This window comes from Phoxinus phoxinus, assembly GCF_949152265.1.
Source record: "Phoxinus phoxinus genome assembly, chromosome: 18".
NCBI classification, from domain to species: domain Eukaryota; kingdom Metazoa; phylum Chordata; class Actinopteri; order Cypriniformes; family Leuciscidae; genus Phoxinus; species Phoxinus phoxinus.
The window spans coordinates 3,727,649-3,749,406 of NC_136893.1; the positions used below are offsets into that span (position 1 = coordinate 3,727,649).

The 21,758-nt window shown below is 37.5% G+C and overlaps 1 protein-coding gene across 2 annotated transcripts in view; it reads left to right on the forward strand.

Annotated features, from left to right (window-relative positions):
* Window positions 1-810: 810 nt before the first annotated feature.
* The window catches only part of dlgap4a (discs, large homolog-associated protein 4a), a 166,525-nt gene continuing 145,577 nt past the window's right edge, over window positions 811-21,758 (forward strand). For both annotated transcript variants that reach the window (XM_079588679.1, XM_079588683.1), the window contains exon 1: window positions 811-1,120. The gene's annotated coding sequence lies outside the window, so the exon portion shown is untranslated. The remainder of the gene's footprint in view (window positions 1,121-21,758) is intronic.

A 21,758-nucleotide genomic window follows, 5' to 3' on the forward strand; every position in this document is an offset into this window, starting at 1 on the left:
AGAATGATGCGCGTGTGAGATCCGCGTCTCTGTCAGCGGCGGCTGCTCTTAAAGACACAGTAGCCAAATAAAGCTTTCTGTCAGTAAAGTTAATCAAAGAACAAAGGGAACAGAGAAAAACACTCACTGCTCTAGACAAAAGAACATTTGTAACTTTAATAAGGATTTAGCTATATATAATTTAACATTTATGCAGTGCAAAGTAATCGAAATAATCTTTAGAGTAATTTTATAAATGTAGAAGGTGCTTTAAAAAACATGTTGAAAGTTATTTAAAGTAATGTCATCTTAAATGCCAATGTAGTGAAACAGCTGTCATCAGGGGGTGCTGCAGCACCCTCAGCACCCCTACTTCCCGCGGCCATGGTGCAAACTGTTTGATAACTTTATTAAATTTCTGTATATTTCCTACCTTTTAGACAAATATTTAATATATAGGCTACTGTCTTTGTGGTTTCTACATTAATTTGGAGATTAAATGTGAAATTATGACATTATAAAAAATATAAAAAACATAAGGTTTTTATCGTGAGTAATCACATTATTTTTTTATTTCTAACCAATAACACCCCCCCCCCCCCCCCCCCCCCCCCAAAAAAAATAAAAAAAATAAAAAATCTCCCGTATTTTAGCACCCAAATGTTGACAGGTATGCTGTAATTCCTTCATATTGAATCTCATTGCTGTCCAGGAAAATCTCTGAGCGGTTACAGAGATTTCATTGCTATTTTTTCTTTCCTATGGGATGTCCAGTCATTGCAACACCCCCGTGTTTACCGTGTGGTGCAGCTCTTCAGTCTTCATGTTCACATTCATCCAGTGGTTGATGTGGGATCCGGTCGCGTCCTTCTCCCGCATCATCCTCCTCATCATCAGCAGCGGCGCTCGTCGTGAAAGCCGTCTTCCTCGTTCAGTGATGTGATGTGCGCTCGCCGTTTGTCATCATCATCTTCATCTTCATCAGGAGCGGACAGACAGTAGCGGATTCTCTGCTCAGCTTGTCTAGAGGATGTACCGTGTTACCGGAGGGAAACGGAGGAGAGTCTTACCGGGGGCCCTTCCGTGAGAAAACGAACAAGGACGGAGAGGATCGACGCGGATTTTTGACTCGATCTGTGCGGTGAGTGAACCTGACATCAACACTGATGCTAAACGTGCGCCGACAGAAATGACACATGCATGTAGGAACAGGGAAGAGCTTCATGCTGCTGTCAAACAAACATGCATGTACATTTCTGCTGCATCGGCTCTGCTGACGCATTTTGCAGTTGTCTGTGTGCCAGGGGCCAAACATGGGGCTCAATTCAGTCTGTTTGTTTCTCCCGGTGCTAAAGTTGTTGTTTTTTTAGTATGCATTTTTTTATTTTTTTTTATTCACATGAATGCAACATTTGCTTGGGGATCTTCAATGACATCTTTGACAAGGCTGTTTGTTCGTCAAAGTTGCTTAATTCCATTAATTGACTTTATATGCATGACAGGTGCACATCTCTAATATCATAGCACAGCATATACAACTGTTCATATGTAAACTGTAGGATGTGTCTGTGTAGTTTGTCTGAAATGCATAACGGTTAACCCTTTGATGTCTGTGTAGTTACTGTAAGAGATGCTGAGATGTTTGTTGTCATGGTATTAATGTTAATGGTCAGTTTTTTTAATAAGGTACCACAGATATGGAGATATTTGTGAAGCATCACTGATCTTTAGTCTCTTTTTTTCCACTATTAAGTCTAATACACCATTGCTTGGGCGTCCTTAGGGTTTTTCCCTTATAATTTTCCATATTAAATTTTAATTGTATAATTCGTACACATTCGAGATGTGTCATGAGCAGTTTCAACCTGAACTGACGCTTAAAATGACTTGGCTTGTTTTTTAAGGGTCTGTCATTCATATAAAATATGTTTAGTGAACCAGGTAGTTCAAATTTGAAGTTGTATATATAATACTGTGTTTGTCTGCAGTGTGTCTGAAACTCAACGTTAACCCTTTGAGTTAATTGTCTAAGTATAGTTACTGAGGGAGACTGTTGTCATGGTATCTCAGTAAACAGACAGTTCCTTTCATGACACACTAATCAACTTATTTTGTTGATGTTACTGTAAGAGATACTGATATTTGGTTGTCATGGTATCAAACTAAAAGGCAGAGCTGAGATTCAGTGATGACAAGATCCGAATCACCTGTCAATACTTAAAGGGATTCATTCACCCAAATATGAAAACACTGTCATCATGTAGCCTACTCACCCTAAGACAACAAAAAAAGCCTGTTAAGCTCTAAAAATAACAAAACGACATCATAAAAGTACATAGCGTACACTCAAAAAATATTTAGGCCTAAATGTAAGCTTTAGTATTTAAATTATACATATAATATTATTTCCATGCATTCGGATTACACCATTTAAATATAAAATATAAAATAATACACTTAATGTGATGCATATCAAATATTAACACTATTAATATTTCATGTATGACTGTCAAATTTTGATAGTCACATGAAATATTAATAGTGTTTACAATAACCAGGTTTATCATCAATAAATCCAATTAGTTTCAGGCTCATACATTTGAAATAACTGATTATTGCTGCTGGTTCCACAGCTATAGCCATATTTGTTCATATTTTTAAATGAATAAATGTAATTGTCTTAAAAATAAACAGATATATGCTGATTTGAATAAATGCATTTAGAAAATATGATTATTTAAATAAAATCAACCATGCAAATAGTTATTAATAAACCATGCCATGATTTTTTTAGTGCAGAAATCTTTTTCTTGTTTATGTATGATTGGCAATCAGAAATTGCTACAGTATAGGCTTTTAAACATACTTAGAAATGACATTGAATTAAACGTGACATTTTGAGGTAGAAGGACGACTGAAAATGATCTTTTTTAACAGTCGAGTCTTCTGTGATAGCTTTTGTTTACAAACTGGCCAAAAAGCTGTTATTAGTTAAAAATCTTCACCAAGAGCAACTCAATCTGTATACGGATTCCAAAAATGGCATGTTCGATTTTTTAATTGAAGAACAACTTAAATTTCCGTCTGCGTGGAAAAAATCTGTGTAACAATTCTCCCTTTGTTTTCCAAGGAAGAAACAACAACATACAGTACATGTTTCCAACAACATTAAGGCGGGTGAATAATGACTATGACCATCCCTTCAACCCTTCATTATATATTCTCTCAATCTCACACAGCCATTTTCACAGTGTTTTATGGCCTCCAGGGCGTCTTTCACTGCTGGTTTATGCTCGAGAGACACGACCGCTGATAGATTCTCTTTCTCTAGCTAAACTGTAAGCAGAAAGCAGTCAGCGATTGATCCCAGCGTCCCACAGCTGGCTGATTTAACACATATTTTAGGGCTTTTCTCCCAGATGTTCCAGCTGTGATTGGTTCTCTCTGCAGGTATTTGACGGGCGAGGGCCCCGGTTGGACGGGACCTAATTAAAAGCCCGTTGTAGCGGTGGGGGGTTTTGATTGATTGCACTTTTGGGTGTTGTGGCAAATCTGAAGAGCGCGCGGTGGGCGTCGCTCAACTCAGCGATGGGCTTGCAAGAATAAATCAGCATTTAAAACAAACATTGTCGTTCATCTCAATTAGAGGATGCGCGGTGGGTCATGGGCACGGATTCAGTCGTGTGTCCACGGATCCGAGCTCGCGCAGCCGCAGGCGGATGACCCTGTGTGTGTCTCTCCGACACACGGCCATTAGACAGCAGGCGCTTTTAATGAAACACTTTATATGTGTGATGTCAACAGGGATTTATCCTTTGGCTGTGATGCGGGATGAAGCTCAAACAGTGCCGTCAGGATCCAAAATCAAACCTTTTACACACCTGCCAATGGCATGTGGACTGAGAAATTGACTAGACATGCATATTTCTTACCACCAGCATGACTTTATTGTGAATTATTTTTTTGTGCCATTGACAATGGAGTTTAGAACCAAAGTCTCTTATGTTCACCAGCATTTGATAATAAATACATATTTAGAAATATTATTACAATTTAAAATAACCATTTTTTATGTGAATATAATTGTATAATGTAATTTATTCCTGTGATCAAAGCTGATTTTTCAGCATCAGTCACATGATCCTTCAGAAATCATTATAATATGATGATTTTCTGCTTATGATCAATGTTGAAAACAGTTGTGCTGCTTCATATTTTTGTGGAAGCCATATTTTTTAGGGTTCTTTTATTAAAAGAAAGTTCAAAAGAACAGCATTTATCTGAAATAGAAATCTTTTGTAACATTACAAATGTCTTCACTGTCACTTTTGATCAGTTTATTATATTTTCTTCAGTAGACGTTTGCATGTCTTGTGTTTAATTGGCACGTCACTTACACCAGTGAGGGTCAGTCTATCATTCTTACAGTTCAGATTAAGCCGTATACAATGTTGCCAACAGTCGAGTAGCTGTTTAATGTATTTGCCAAGGCCAGTTTTTACTTGTGTTTTCCGCTTGGCAAGTGTTCGTTTTGGACCCTGCGTTCAGTGCATTGAAAAGAACAGCACGCGAGTGTTAAGTGAACGTTTTGCTGTCAGTATTGCATTGTTTAGGCACAGCTGCATTACTTAGCCACAAAAAAATCAAACCACATGTTAGATTATGCTTAAACTAATTCGTTTTGATCTAGTTAATAAGGACTTTTGACTGAAATTATTGTTAAACTGGTCTAGAAATGACTTTTCTGGTATAAGACAAGCTGGATTGGCAGATGTGCAACCTGAGATTCAGGTATTTGAGAGATTAAATGACTAACTTGGTCATATTTTCCAAATTGTTGTGCTGCGATGATGACAGAAGTTGACCTGTAAGAGAAAACCGATGGTAGAAGAAGACGGTTTATACTAATGTCTGTTATAGCACCCCTAGTGGCTCCTTAAGGATGCATATTTTATTTGCATTGCACTATTAATTGCTTTCTGACATTTCAGATTATGATGTGTAAAAATGAACTTGCATAGCTGAAAGTGTCAATATTCACATATACGTCTCTTGTCATTCTGATTGTATTAAGGAAACTAGCTTTGTATTTGACGCAATAGGGAAAAAAAATCAATGCAAGCAAAGCAAAGCACTGTGAAGCTGTGTGTGTGTGTGTGTGTGTGTGCATAACATCATCTGTTTCTCTGGAGGTGGAGTCGTTTTGAAGACAACTGAGTTTGTTGTCTTGCGCAAATCATACAGCGGTGCAGAGAACTGAAGCAATAAAGCTTGTTTTTATTAGCTTTTTCTTCTTCAGTGGCTTTTGTGCTTAAGCATCTACATAAGTTCATGTCTTTTTAATGAAGTTTTACTGTTGCCGTTGTTTAGCATGCAAATACCGTATAACGCAGCTCTTATGCTCTTACGCCTGCAGTCAGCATCGATCTGCTGCCCAATCAGAAAGACCCAGCCCTGTGACATCATAACCAACCTCATAGTATCGATCAGTTGTTGTTTTACCGTGACAGTGGTCACATATCCTTTGTTTACGGCTCTCAGAGGACCTGAGAGGAACACGGCTGTAAGTGTGCTTCATCGATGTTGTGTAGACTCTACCTGCTGATTATCAGGTGTAATAAAGGACCTCATACGCAAGTGTCAGGAGTGATTGATTATTTACATCAGAGAAATGGCCCGTGAAATGCTGGAGTAACAGCGGCTTTTGTGTTGGCCGGTGGGTCTTGTGTGTTTGCATGTGTCTCTTTCTTATCATATATATTAGGAATGAAATTTATATATTTATGTATGTGTGTGGGGTTCAGGTAAACCTTTTGTGTTGGCCGGTGGGTCTTTTGTGTTTGGATGTGTCTCTTTCTTAACATATAAATTAGGAATGAAATTTATATATTTATGTATGTGTGTGGGGTTCAGGTAAACCCTACATTGTGGTCCCCATGAGGAAAACGGCTTATAAATCATACTAAGTGATGTGTTTTAAAAAATGGGGATAGGGTTAGTGTAAGAGGAGAGAATATACAGTTTGCGCAGTGTAAAAACCAGTATGTCTATGGAAAGTCCCCATAAAACATGACAACCCATCGTGTGTGTGTGTGTGTGTGTGTGTGTGTGTGTGTGTGTGTGTGTGTGTGTGTGTGTGTGCACTTGTTTATTGTCTGAAATGGCAAGTTTCACTGTAAAAAATAAATAGTGTTGGTCTAACTTAAAAAAGGTAACTAACCTGGTTGAAAGTAACATAGGTTAATTGAAATAAAAAAAATGAGTTCATACAATGAAAAAGATTGGTTTAATCAATAGAAACTCAAAATATTATGTTATCTGAACCACATAAAAAGTTGATTTTACAAAAGAAAAAATGTTGTGGTAACAAATCATGAAAATATTTTTTTTTACAGTGTGATTGTTACATATAAAAACAAAGGATGGCTGATAGTTTTTATATGTGATTTGTGTCGACAGTTGTTGTACATTGCTGTTAGTCCATAGTCAGCCTACACAAGACTAGATGTAGTTTGATAAACGCGCTCCTTTTATACATCTACAGTCTATTCGGAGAGTCATCTCAATACTCAAAGTGACATCATGCCAAGACCAGGAACTGATGCGGCTAATTGGAAGATTTACCAAAGGTGGCAAGAAGACGCGGGCAAAATGTCTGTTGTAACCTTTGTAGAGACAAAAACATGAATATGTGAAGTGAAAATGCTAGAATAACCATTGGCGAAGTCGTACATTAATAGCCGAGGAGCCTTCGAGCAGTTATTTTCACATTCATTGTTGTTTTAAGACATTATCTCCACAGGCTATTCACTCTTAACTCAATATATGCAAAGTTATTATAATAATAACATAAACCCTTGGGTGTTAAGCATGTTACTTTATTAAAGACTGAATATTGCATCTACAATATAATTATATTCAACTGAATATATCCACATTTGTGAAAGTTATGTCGTTATAAATAAACTTTATTTAGTGTACAAATATAATTTCCGGCATATTAGACTTTATGCAAAAAATATGCTGATTTAAAAAATAAATAAATTTATACTTGTATAGTCGACACATGGCTATTTCTGAATTCTGAGCCCATAAAAGCCTCATAAAGGTGACTGAAAGCAGCGCTTTACTTCTGTAATGTGTATTTCCTGTCCTTGAGTTGATGTATTTTTAGAGAGGTTATACTTTAATACTGGGGGGCTTTTGTTTGTAGAGATAATGACAGTTATATTTCCCATCTAACAATCACTTCAACGGTAATGATGTCCAAGATGAAGAGAAACGAGATCTGACTGAGGAACCGGGTCTTTGAACAGTGTTTATTTACAGATTGGATCTACAGTACTGTGACGTATACTCTACATAGACCTTCTTGAATACTGTATTATAGTTGGTCCATGGCAGATATTATTGCATACTGTATTTATATACAAATACATAAAAAACATTATATAAAAATTATTTTTGTATATAGCATTTCCCACACACCAGCTATTTACAGTTTCACTTTAAAGGCACACCGCTGAACTTTTGGCCACTAGGGGCGCTAGACCTGTAACTTTCACGTCTAGCGCCCCTAGAGGCCACATGCGCCGCAGCACTGTCGCAAAACCAGCTTTGGTTTGTAGCCTGTTAGCTTCATCTGCCCATATTTAGCTTCTACTAAAAAGCAAAAATAATGACAAAGACATATGACTGTATACTAGGAGCAAAGAGTTAACTTACCAGTCTAATAACAAAGTTGAGAGAAGAGAATCGGTTTTACATCCAGCTTCTTCTCTCAACCTGCGTCAACGAGCAAACTCCTTTCCAAGATCGACTCTTGTTTTTCCTCGAGCACGATCCCTCTCGCGTTTTCTCTTTTTTGCTTCCTCAGAAGCAGTTTTAAACCCTTTCCTTGCCTCAGCCATGGCCAGGAGTCGAGCAGGTGGAAAAATAGTAGCAAAAGCGTTAGCTCCTTGAGCATAGCAGAGCTTGTGGACACGTGACGGTCGTAAAGTGATTCGTTCTCCAGGTCACATGACCTGGCCAAAAGACGGTGCGTCTTCTCCAAACTTACATAGGCGGTATTTCAAGAGGGCAGCCTCACTCGGAGCATTGATAGTGTCAAGCGCTGTATATTGGCCTGAGGAATCATTTAAAATAACTCATACGCTTCAACTCTTTAGGTCACAAAGTCCGCGGTGTAAATCGTCTGCGTCCTTTCACTCAAGAGTCCTGCTACGCTTATGCTCTTGTAACATCACAAATCGACTATTGCAATGCCTTGTTTTATGGGCTTCCTTCCAAATCTTTACATAAATTACAGTTGGTACAAAATGCCGCAGCTCGAGTCATTACCAAAACTTTCCTTTTTGAACATATTTCTCCTGTTTTACAAGATTTGCATTGGCTCCCAGTTAAATTCTGTGTAAATTAAAATGTAACTTTCAAAGCACTTAACAACTTGGCTCATCATATCTTCTAGATCTTGTTCGTATACACACTCCTTCCCGCATTTTCAGATCGGCTTCTGCACTTGTTCTTCCACGCACTCGGACAACTTCTATTGGGGTCACGAGCTTTTGGATATGCGGCTCCCCATTTATGGAACTCACTTCCTGTAGAAATTCGCATCAGTTCTAGTCTTATGGTCTTTAAATCTCGTCTTAAAACGTATCTGTTTAGGCAGGCTTTTATGTGATTTAATGTTTGGTTTTTATTGTTTTCATTGCTTTTATGGATTTTGTAAGGTGTCCTTGAGTGCCATGAAAGGCGCCTATAAATAAAATGTATTACTATTATTATTAATATTTTTTAAACACTATAACCAGTAAAGCAGAAAACATTCAAAAGTAACATTCCCATAATGTTTGAAGTATGATAAATTGGAATTTGACCCAGTTTACCCAAAGTGTTTTAATCTGTCATTATTTCTGTCACCCTCATGTTGTTCCAAACCTGTTTTGAGTGTCTTCGGTTGAACACAAAAGAAGATATTTTGAAGAATGTTGGTAATCAAAGAGTTGATGGACCCCATTGACTTCCATAGTAGGAAAAAATGGCTACCGTCAACTGTCTGGTTACCAACATTCTTCAAAATATCTTCTTTTGTGTTTTGTTTGAGTTTCTTTCTTCGGTTGAACACAAAAGAAGATATCTTTTGTGTACAACCGAAGACAGAGACTCAAACAGGTTTGGAACAACTTAAGGGTGAGTAAATTATGACATTTTGGGTGAACTGTCCCTTTAACATTCCCATAACCAATAAGATTTTTTTTTTTTTTTAACAACACAGAAATAGCTTTTTCATATCTAAAAGGGAACATTAGTAAAAAGCTAAGAAAATATGTTCGTTAGCTGGGTATATGTTTGCAAACGTTTCATTTTACTAACTGGTAGGCTATTCTATGTAGGCTAAATGTAGGCTACATACTTCAAGAGGGTCCTGTACCAGCCGGATCATTGATATATTGAGGAATGTAACATCCAGCTTTCTCCAGGTATTGTAGATCTCCTTGGCTTTGTTCTCAGGTCAGTTCTCTGTCATATTCCTGGACTATAGGCCTATTTATCTCCATGATCACTGCCCTTTGTAAAGCTCTTGTGCTTTAGGACATTCTCTGTCAGCTCTGATCTCTCAACGTTTGTTCTCTTGAGCTCGGACTGTCCTCTTCTAAAACAAGCCATCACTTTCTTAGCTCGGTGGGGTTATACGAGTGTTTCGTGCAGCACGAGCGCTTTAAACCACCTGACAGACTCGGCGCTTAATTTACTATCATTTTCTCGAGACAACCCACCTGACGTCCCTCGCGGAGCAGCTTGTGCTACAGCCGGCAGAGATTAGCCACCGTTTCCACGTCACCGTTCTCCCTTTAATTCAACTTCCTCATTATTGAAGTGTCTCGCAGAATGAGAACGAGCGACAGAGAGGGAGATAAGCAGAGAGCACGAGGAGAGACAAATGGAGAGCAGATTGTTGAAGTTTAATTGAATCCATCAGAGAAATGAAGTGAGCTAGTGGCGCAATTACAATATAAGATTTGCATTTCTCCCGTATTTGTCATGTTTGACAGCGCTCAAGTCCCGATCTGCTCGATAACTTCCTGTAAGTGACCTGCGCGTGTGAACTTGACCAATCAGGTGGCGGCAAAGCACGTTCATCAATGCATTTGCATTATGAAAAGACGCGACGACCTCAGGGGACGTTTTGTCCCCCCCCCCCGCAGCGACTAATGGCGCCGTTTCCCCGGGTAATTAATTAGTTTCCGAGCAGAAGCGATGCGGCGTGTGGTAATACCAGATGTTTGTTCTATTTACAACTGCACAGTTGAGAACGGCGGCAGTCTGTTGGGGTATTCCTAATTGTGTAATTGTGCCTTCAGCGATAAAGATGACGAATGCTGCTTTGAACGCCGGCCCCCCGGAAGGGCCCTCATCGCATTATGAAGACATGCGCACCAGCGGGGCTTACGTTAAAGCTCATTTGCTGCTCTAAAGCATGCAAACTTTCAGAGATCGGTTGGGAGACGAGAATGGCAATGTTTGAATGCAATACTATGCTTGGTAAAACTTAAGTATGCACTGAATGGAGAGCTGCAGGGAGGACATATTTGTGTAGTACACCAAAAACCCAGAAATGAGTTTGCATTTTAGCACTACAGTTTCCGTCGTCCTGAAGTCAATGTGTTTTTGGTTAAATGCCTGAAATAACATCTGTGGTGAACACAAGCTCAAGATATTTTCACGTTTAATTCTATAATATAAAACACACCTTTGTGAATGATGTTTTAAAGCAGTTGCTAACAAAATGGGTCTACAGAGGTTGTCGGACATTAAACATCATCTACTCACTAGTCGATTTCACAGCCGCGTTGTGTTTATTAATTCTGATTACCATTGTTGGTATTACTATAATGTTATGCGGTAATATATGGTGTATTTAAGATACAGTATGTTTGTGTTTTTTCATATGTGTATATAAATATGTAATTGAGAGTTATGATGACGTTAACAATTAAGGAAGCAGCTACAGTACCTTTGTTTTTCTTTTTAATTGAGTGGGTCTAAATAAGTGTGACTTCCGTTTCGAGCAATTGATTGATTTATGTTGTTAAAGTAAGGTGAATTTACCTTGTTGTATAGATCGAATCATATGTTTCTTTATTGTCTTTGTTATATGAAAAAAAAACTTGCAAACTATTCTAACTCAAACTTTCAGGGAAAATGTTTTTATATAAAGACTGAAAGAGCTGTTGAAGCTTAATGGCGGTGACATTGAAGTCATGTGACTGTAATTCGTTTATAGCCTATCGTTTAGCTTATTACTGCTGCTGATTGTATTAATGCTTCAAAATTCATAAAAGTTGGGTTCGTTTGTGAAGATTAACATAACGTGTTAGAACCATAAACGTTTGTTGGGTCACAGAGTTTATTTTCTGCAATAATCCAAAAGCCAATGGAAAAATCCTATTGGGTTTTTGTGGAGGGAAGCTATGGAAGCTTGTTTCTGCCACAGAATAAACAATTTAGAAGATAATTGCGACTTTATAACTCACAATTTTGAGATGAAAAGTCAGAATTGTGAGATAAAAAGTCGCAATTACCTTTTTAAATTTTTATTCTTTGGCGGAAACAAGCTTCCATAAGAACCAGAGTGATGCGAATTACAAAAATATGCCATTCCTGCTTCACATTTTTTTAAATATTAGCTGAAAAAAACACTATGTATGATGCAATCATAGCCACTTCAAACAGTAGTATTCCACAGTGTCGGCAAAACTTATTGCATTTGCATTTTAAGTAAAAAAAAAAAAATCTGTAAAAATAAGATAGCATTTGGCAGTATATGGGAAGTTCGGATCATTTGAGTCTTGTTCAGCAAAATGAACAAATATTTTTTCATATGAAATATTATTTCATATTTCAGCAGAATATAATTGAAATGTTACATGTTAATTAGCCAAATTCCCCAACACATAAACTCAACAAACCTTGATCACATTTATAATAAGAAAAAATCCAGCCAATGCCAAACTACGAGAAGCATTCGGCTTAGTTCCACTCTCCTCCCGATCCGAGCCGTTTTTTCATCTCGTTACATCCCCATTGGATGAAGCTATAAAGTCTACCGGAAACAGATATGATTTAGTTCACCTCCCGAGTCTATGGGTCCGAGTCATTCGTTCATCACGAGTTATGGAAAAGAACCATCATGACAGAAATTCACAAGTTTATAAATTGTAAGAAATTTGAGACTAAATGCATCACAACTGTAAGAGTAAAAAACAGGGTTCCCACGGGCCCTTGAAATCCTTGAAAGTTTGTGAATCTGAAAAAAAAAAAGTCAAAAGGAAAGTTTTTGAAAACAAACACTTTGAAAGCGCCTGAATTTATTTTGTGCAAGAAGTTTTCTTGAAAAAAATCCATATTTTTACCTCCGGTCCGCTAATGTGTAATTTCGCCAACACGTGGCCTATGCGTACTAGATGCGTACTAGCTTGCTTGATTTACGTTAGTTACGCGCATTTACGTGTTACGTCATGTTTCCCGCGTGAGGTACTTTGCGCTGTGCGTTGCCATGACGTTCACGTGCGCAAAACTGTAACAATGTATCTTACAAGGTAACACGATGTAACCTTGCTCTCACTTGAAATGTGTCCCCACATTGAATTTGAGGGTATTGGACCTGTAAGTCTGTTTCCTGTACAGAACGTGTCGCGCATGTGCGGTCAACAAAACAAACAAATCCCTCTCTAAGGCAAGGTTCTAAGGTTCCTGAATCATATTAAAGATTAGTCCAAAAATGAGTCATGATCGACCCAGATCCAAGGGGTCGATGTTTGCGTTAGAAACCCTGCTGGAAGATTATGGAATTACACCATTATTGGGTAAAAACATATTTCTCCAAGAAGCAGTGTAAATGTACTTTCAAGCGACATATAAATTGCTAAAATTTCATCATATTATGGTAGTTGATGTTTTAGCAATTTTTGGAGTGCTGTTAAAGTATGAAAGACATTTTTTAAAAACGTTTTCTCATTTAAATTGAAATTTGTGCAACTGTGTTTGAGATAAATGGCAATGCTAACAAATGGCTCTCTTCAGGTACTATAGGCATCATTGGTTCATTCACATAATGAGTCAAAAAGAGATTGAGACTGAAATGACTTCCAGTTCATTAGTCACAATTGAAATTGAAGATTAAATGGAGACCGTTGCATTATGGGATGCAGCCAAATGTCATCCGGACATTCTGTTCAAACAGAAAATCTGCATTTGCAGACACACTGCAGAAATGTTAAAGTCTCCCTCTGGTGAAAATCAAGTTTTTAATGTTGTTTGTGTGTCTATGTGGTGTTTTTAATCTGCTTTAAGACAAACCATGTGCAAATTCTTAAGTCGACAGCATTGCTGAGTATTTTCTGCTTAAAACTGCAGTGAACCAAAGACAGTCTCAAAAACACGGTTTGAAATCGCTGGTGTTTCTGACGTCACAAACTACCTTGTAACCAATCAGATCAACGTGTGATCGTCAACCAGTGGATCTCTGAGTGAGTGGAGGCGGGGCTCATTTGCATATATAGAACCGCATATACTAAATGAGGCATGGGTTACATTCAAGCTATTTTAAGACATGAATAATGTTTTTCCAAGTGAAAAAATTCTTAAATTTTTAATTTTGGTGATCAAAGATGAGTTTTAAGGGATATATTTATTGACTATAGGGGGACTTCAAGCTTTCCTGTCCAACCGGCATTAAATATAGAGGTACTGTAGTGTGCTACGTTTCTGAACTCATATTCTAATTGGAAATCTTCTGCTTCCTAGACAGACAAGCTCTGAAAAGCAGAGCGAGGAGCCGAGAACAGCAGCTGGGCTTTCGTTTGCCTGAGCGGCCACGTTCCAGTACAGACGAAACCTCGCCAACACTGTTCAGAGGAAATTCAAGCACTTAAATCCCTCTGCAAAGTGCCTCTTTCTCTAATATTTACATTTAAATGCATTCATTCGTCAGATAGCGACTCGCTGTTGGGTTGTACAGTCAGAATGTGCTGTGGATGCAGTTTAACACTAGTGAATTCATGCCTGGCAGCGCTAAAGAGCTAAACGTTTGGGGAAAATGCAACAGACTATGCTATAAAAAGGCAATCTGGGGTTTAACAGCGTTCTTTGTGTCTCATTGTCCTGGATGGAACAGTGAAGTGAGATAAAGAGCACAATGGAGAATCCTGCTATTTTAGAAGAATGCTAGTCAATAGCACAATGTAAAGGGAGGAATTATGGCACTTTTTCAAAAGCAATTCATATAGGATCACGGAGAGGAAATAATTAGTGTGTCTCATTTTAAAGTGTGTGTATAGATCTCATTCTGTTTCCAAACTGAGAAAGTGACCCGAACCGCTCCGGGTGTTGTTGTATGTACAGTATAATCAAAAAAGGTTTCTTTGTAGTATTTATTTATTTTAATTTTTTTGCTGCTTTTTTGTTTAGCCCCTTAAGCGGCACCCCACTTTGTTTAGTAGACATGAAAATGCACATTCCAAACTTAAATGGTTGTAATTCAAGAATGCTTTGGAATATAGATGTATATAGATTGGTTTTGTTTTAAAGAAGACATTTGGCAGATTTTTTGTAGAAGTTAAATAAATTAAGAAAGTTAAACAGAAAAAAAGTTATAGAAGTTTGAGTTTGATGAAAATGTACAACGTTTAACATTGTATTATTCATATTTTATATAAAATACATATTTTCAAAACCTGATGGACTGGTGGAAAAAGATCAAAGCCAAAAATCTGAACAAGTTTTGAACAAATCTCAAAAAATAAGCGTTCAGTGAGATTTAGTTTGGGCGCAGTGCCACACTTCTCCACTAGTTGACATTACTGCCCATATAAGGGCGCCTCCATTTCCATATGTGGTTTGAGTTGATCTGAACCATTATTTTTACAATTTTCATACAATTTATGAAGTAGAAATCCTATTCAGAAGTAGTATTGGAAGTTTGGCAGATTTTGAAATGAATTAAACCTCTAAGAAACACAAACAGAACACGTTTGTGCATTATAGCTCGCTGACACATCACTAATGGTGAATCTATTATTTTTTGCTTTATATTTAAAACATTTCCAGACCTTTTTTTCTAAAAGGATTGAATGGATGCTATCTTTTGAACTCTTGGCATGAAAACAAACTGAGGTTTCTACCATTCTTTCATGATTTTTCATGTTCATCACTATTTCAAAATAAAGGTCTGAACACTCCTTAGGAGAATTAAAATATTCTTGTTGCAAATTGATAAATTACGGCTCCTCTGTAATTTATTTTGAAAATCAGTCGCCAAATATGCAAACTAGAGATTGTAAGCTTGTTTTTTTTTTTTTTTTTTTCGGTTTTGTGTTCTACACTGCTATGTGGTTGGTAGGACTTTCTTGGTGGTTGCTAAGTGAGTTTTAGACGACTTGCACGTCATCCTACAGGCATTGAGGTGCTGTATCAGTCTATTATCAAGTGCTGGCCAGTGGCCTTGAAATAATTTGACAAGGTAAATGGTTTGCAGTCATGTCATAAATACTCCCTGACCCCCCAAGCTGCCTTCCATCTTCACCTTTGACCTCTCATGCATTACCTGTGATGAAAATCTCCAGGTGAGCATTTCTACCTTGATGAGATTTGAACAGGACTCATGAAATATTCATTCTTCGTCATTTAATGCAATGCACAAACATGTCTGAAGAGTTAAACCACCTATTATTTGACAGATATGAAAAACGAACAATTAAATGGCAGAACCCATGAAATAGATGAAATAATTAGATAAATATGTGTTGCAGGGCTTGACTTTTTCATCAGGAATGGTTTGTTTCATATCAGAACGAAGTCTGATTATTATGTTTTTCTTTATCTGGTATTATTGTTGTAACCTTTATAGCATTAACCAGAATTAGTAATAACTAGTGGAAAGAAAACAGAGATAAAATATTTGGCTTTTGCATTATTTTCCCTGTCCGCTATGAGAACAAATTATGGATATCATGACATTTTGATGAAGACAAGACTAGTTTAGGCAAGATAGGGTAAACATTTGAACTAATATATATCATCATACAATTGTTTTCTATTACTTGTTTTCTAAAATAGTATGTTTAAATATGCAAATGAGACAAATATGCATTAATTTGCACAGATAAAGCTGAGCATTGATAAAGCCAGGTTCAAAATTCAAGTTTCATTTTGTTGACACATTAGAGTCAAAGGTTTGGTATTTTGGATATCTCTTTTTATCACTCGTATTTTATGACACATAAATCAGAAAATACTGTCAAAAGCCAGAAAATAATCAATTTTCACCATGTATTAAGACATAAAATGTAATGTATATCTGGGGAATGATGAATGAACAAACCCTTAAGTAAAATCCTTCAGAATAATAAAACTGTAAAGTTTGGTGTATATACAGTAAGTGCTGCTGAAGTGGAGGAGTAAACTTTGAACACTTTAAAGATATATATTGTAATTGACATCTACAGACGCAAATACATAAAGTGTAAATAAACAATGGAAGCAAAACAGCCCAAAATATCATAAAAAAACAATGTTTTTTTCCTGTATGTCTTGCCTATAAGTAAATAAAAAGGATCCATTTTGATCTAATTTTGTCTTCAAAGGAACATCTGTGCATAATGTATCTTTAATATCACATTAGTAACTTTTTCAAAAGGCCAGATCTGTAATTGTGGCATATTAGTATCAGTTTCAGGCTGGATAATTTCACAGATCGCGGGCCTATTGGTCACTATCAATGGACTAATGCTAATGCTGTGCTTAAGAAAGATATACGGGCCACTTTAGCATTTGTACAGTAGGAGATAATGGATCTAGAAATCGAGGAAAAGCCGCAGTGCGTAATCAGCGTTCTTCCTCAATACTCATGCATTTAATCCCGGGTCGGAGAGCCAGCGGCTTTTGTACTGATTTCCTGAGTAATTAAAATGGGGAAAAGCTCATTTAGCTTTACTTCTCTCTCTGCTGACAGGGCTGGTCGTGGCCTGGGATTTAAAAGGGAATGTTCTGCTCTTGACGGAGAAGCTTCATGCCCTGCACTGTATCCTGAGATTAAGCCGTTACGCTTTTCTTTTCTTCAAGTGTTCAAAGTCTGGATTCTGGCAGCTGGAGATTTATTTATTCCTCAAATGAAGTGAAGAAAAACACAATTTTGTGGGAAGCTAAATCAATTAATGGTTCAGATGAGAGAACTCGACTGAGCAAAAGTCGCTTCATTATAAAGTAACGTTTAAAATTGCTTTGTGAAGTTAACTATTCCTTTAAAATCTCGTGCCCTACTGTGACTGATAAATAATCGGCTGTGGGTTGAATGGCTGCCGAAACTAAGTGCGACTTAAATCTTGCTAATAATGTACACAGCGTGAAAGCAAAGGCAAGATGGTAACATATTTGGTGTCGCATAATTACTTGTTCTAAAGAAAGCTTTAGTGGTGTCGGAGTTCAGTCGGGGGGAAGTTGGAACAGAAGTTGTGTTAGCTCAAAGGGTTTTGACGTGTGGAGCGTGAAGGGAACATTCAGCATGCGTTCACGTGTTTAATGTACAGCACGGCTCAAATAAATGACTGCGCTTTCTCGTAGAGAACAAAAGTTGCTGGTGTTGATGGATTGAACTGGTTTGCCTGATAGTGTTGCATTCAACTATTTTTTTTTTTATTGGTTATTGTGTTCATTGGTTGGTTTTGCAAGTTGCAATGGACAAAATAGTCTTGTTAATCAGAGGAGTGCCGTTGCTTTAAGTAATAATTGGCCATTTATTGACCATAAGATGAACTTGCATATTTCAGAGCATAATTTTCATGGTTTAATCATGCACACTGGCTTTGAATAGGAAAATATTATTTATATATATATATATATATATGCCATCTGAAATGTTCTTCTAAAATGAGCATTTTTATCAAGCTTGTATACTTAATTTTTTGTAATTTCACTTTAATGATAATTAATAGGTCATTTTAATTGCCATTAAAGTGAAATAACTGAACATAAACATACAAGCTTGATAAAAATGATCACTCTAGAAGAAAATTTCAGATGTCACTTAGAGGCGTTTGCATCTGAAGTCTTCATATATATATATATTTATTTATTTATTAGGGATGCACGATACATCTGCCACCATATCGGTATCGGTCAATATGTTCACTTTTAATGTTATCGTTATCGGCCCGATATATTAAAGCCAATAAATAATGGATTATTTCTCTCAGCTGAGACACTTCAGATGCGCACTGTTCGTCATGTTGGTTTTGAATTACTTGAAATGTGATTAGAATCACTTCAAAAAAGGAAAATACAGTATAAGTGCAACAGTTAAGTGTGTCACATAAAATGATATTGAGAACATTATAATTGTGTGATTGGGGCATGGCTTTTAGTGGTAAAACTTTTGTTTTTGGTATCAGGCTCTAAAAAGTATTAAAACATTTGGTTTCAGATTTATCGGCCAATACACAGGTTTCTTGTATACAAACAATACCGGATGCGCGCGCATCCAAGAGGCAAGACCGCTATATGTTATGCCGAGTTCTGTAAAAGAACATTGTAATTAACGTAGATTTCGCATTGTTTGTAAATTCTTGTTGACTCAGTAATAAACTGCAATTTCAGAGTTGAATCTGTTTGCTTGTGTTTCATTTGCATATTAATATAACATTATGTAAAACGTTAGTTAGTTGACTAGTATGAAATTGTCCAACTAAGTTTGCGAATCATAAAAACATGACATACCCTATGCATTTAGGTTAGTTTACAGCACTACAGCTCCGCGTCATCTCTGCTTCTGCTAGATATAGCCGTAAAGACTGTTGCTTTCTGCCTCTTAGATGCGCGCGCATCTATGTGATGACGTTGCACAGAAACCCGTGTATATGTGACTCAGGAACACAAAACCAGTCACAAGGGTCAATTTTCTGAAATTGAGATGTATACATCATCTGAAAGCTGAATAAATAATCTTTCCATTGATGTGTGGTTCGCTAGGATAGGACAATATTTGGCGGAGATACAACTATTGAAAATCTGGAATCTGAGGGTGCAAAAAAATGTAAACATTGAGAAAATCTCCTTTAAAGTTGTGCATTTATGTTTACGATTGTGCTGCATTCACTCACAGAAATACATGTTTTATATATTTACGGTAGGAACTTTACAAAACTTCTTCATGGAACATGATCTTTACTTAATATCCTAATGATTTTTGGCATAAAAGAAAAATTTATAATTTTGACCCATACAATGTATTGTTGGCTATTGCCACAGATATACCCGTGCGACTCCAGACTGGGTTTGTGTTTGGGTTAGCGTAACGCTACTGTATGTCTTTAGTAAACCTGGAAAGAGAGTAGAAATATGCATGCGCTTGCACTTTGAATGAAACCATAGTCCAGCGCTCTTGTTAATTACAGACGTTTGTGCTTTGATGATGCTTCTGGGAAACGTGCCGTAGATATGAAGAACGGCTGACGTGCTGCTTGGGAAACTCTTTTGTCTGCGGTTGAAAGTGTGATCATGCTCTACCTGTATGTTCAGCTTTGCTTCAACTTACACCGATTCTGTCTTTACCACAGAATATGGCGACGACCAACTGAGCAGGTCGATCAAAAGCCCAGAAACGCCTTCAGGATTCACAGCAAAGCTGAAAAGCCCAGTTGAAATGCTGATGGATGCGTGTGCCCGCTCTTGTGTGCCGCTCTCATGCTGTGACTGATGAACACGGTATGGGCTCTTTGGCAACACCGTCTCTTTTCTCTGCTCTCAGGAAAGGGGTCCGTTCTGCTCAGCTGAACACTCAGACACTTGTGCACTGCAAATGTACAGTGGGATTGAGCCACGCTCTCAGAGGAGCCGCTCTACGCCGGTTTTCTTCTCCGAAATGTAGCTTTCCTGAACCATTTCTGGTCCTTTCAGTGCAGTTTTGTGTTTGTTTAGTAGTGTGAGCGTTGGATTGGTGGTGATTTATGTGAATTCTTTTTTAAGTACACATAAAGTGTGGTTGTAATCTAAAAGGTCGTATCGTGGAGAACAGTGTTTATTTGTGCTTGACATACTCTAACATTCACAACACCGGCTGCAAAGGCCATTTACGGAAACTGAGGTCAAACCAGCACATCATGCTTGTGTTGAGCGCCGCTCTGAAGCCCGGCGCTATCATTTCAATTGATTTAGATTGATCAAGTCAAGTCACCTTCATTTAGTGCTTTATACAATACAGATTGTTTCAAAGCAGCTTCACAATAATACACAGAAAAAAAAACAAAAAAAAAACAGATTAAATGATGCAAGTGGAATTCAATTCTTCTGTAAAGCAGCTGCAAAAAGACATTAGTGCCATAATAAGTCAGTTCAGTGTTGATCCAGTAACTTTGTAAAGTTGTGAAACGAGTTCAGTTCAGCTGTAAGCCGCAGTAGAACGACAATATTGTCAATATTCAATTTGAGTCAATTCAGTGTGTTGATTTAGGTCAGTTTCGGTAACAGTGTTAATTATGAAATCAGATTTAATTCACAAAAGATTTCAATTGTTTCAATAATCGAGAAGCAAAGCATTGGGATATGCAAATGCTTTCATGACTGGCTGTTGGACACATAATGGATTTAGTTTTTATTTTATTTTATGAACTAAACACCTCATAAACATACTTTGGGCCGTATTTTAACGATCTAAGCGGATGGTCTAAAGCGCAGGGAACAAGTTCACTGAGGCCGTGTCCGAATCCACTTTTGCTAGTTTAACGACGGGAAAAATGGTCGCGTGCGGTGCGTGGTCTAAAAGGGCTGTCTCTATTCTCTTAATGAGTAATGGGTGTGTTTGGGGATTTACGTGCGTTAAACCAATCCGATTCTCATCTCCCATTCCCTTTAAAAGCCAGTTGCGCTCGCGCCATGGCGGATTCACTATTTACATGACGGAATTTGAGAGTGGAAAGACCGAACGCTTCTCCAGAGCGCAAACGGATCTGCTCGTGCGCGAGGTTAAAGTGCGCAAGCAGATCATCTACGGGACAAGCCGGATTCCTCCATATCTTTATGTACACAATAATAATATTTTACTTTGTAATCCTTTTATTTGAAATATTTGGCATGTTTGTGTGCGTCCCTGTGTGTGTAATAAGCAGAGTGTGTTGTGGACCCGCCTATGGGCGCTCATTACTAACACGCTCTTTAAATAACAAAAATAAACATTGCGCCATTGACTTTAGACCAGGTTTCAGTTGGTCAATGGCTCAGGCTATTTCCGTTCCTCAAAATAGCATGCGTCTGAACACAGCAGACCCACACATGCATTTGCTATTTAAACAACATGGCGCAAGTCGCAAGACGTGAAAATGATAACTGCGTCGGGCTGAAACTAGCAAAAAACACTTGCCTCGCGCTTGGCGCTGCATTGCGCCGGGTGTAAGATAGGGCCCTGTATTACTAGATTGAAAAAATGTAAATAACCTGTTAAACATGAAAGTGTTATGCAATCATGTAAGACATTTTTCCTTATATAGAACCTTTTTGGCATAAAGTGTTCTTCAAAATTGAGTCAAGAACCCTAGAGTTCTATATGGAACCCTATTAAACGTTTTTTTCCTTTTTCTAAGAGTGTTATGTTTTCAAATGATTCTACCACTTGATTTGTTAGTCATATAATGATATGAGTTCTCGCTGTTGGGGCCAAATGCTTTAATTCAGCAACTATAGAAAACCAGTTGAATTAAGGTGAATATATCAGCACACAAGTGGAAAAT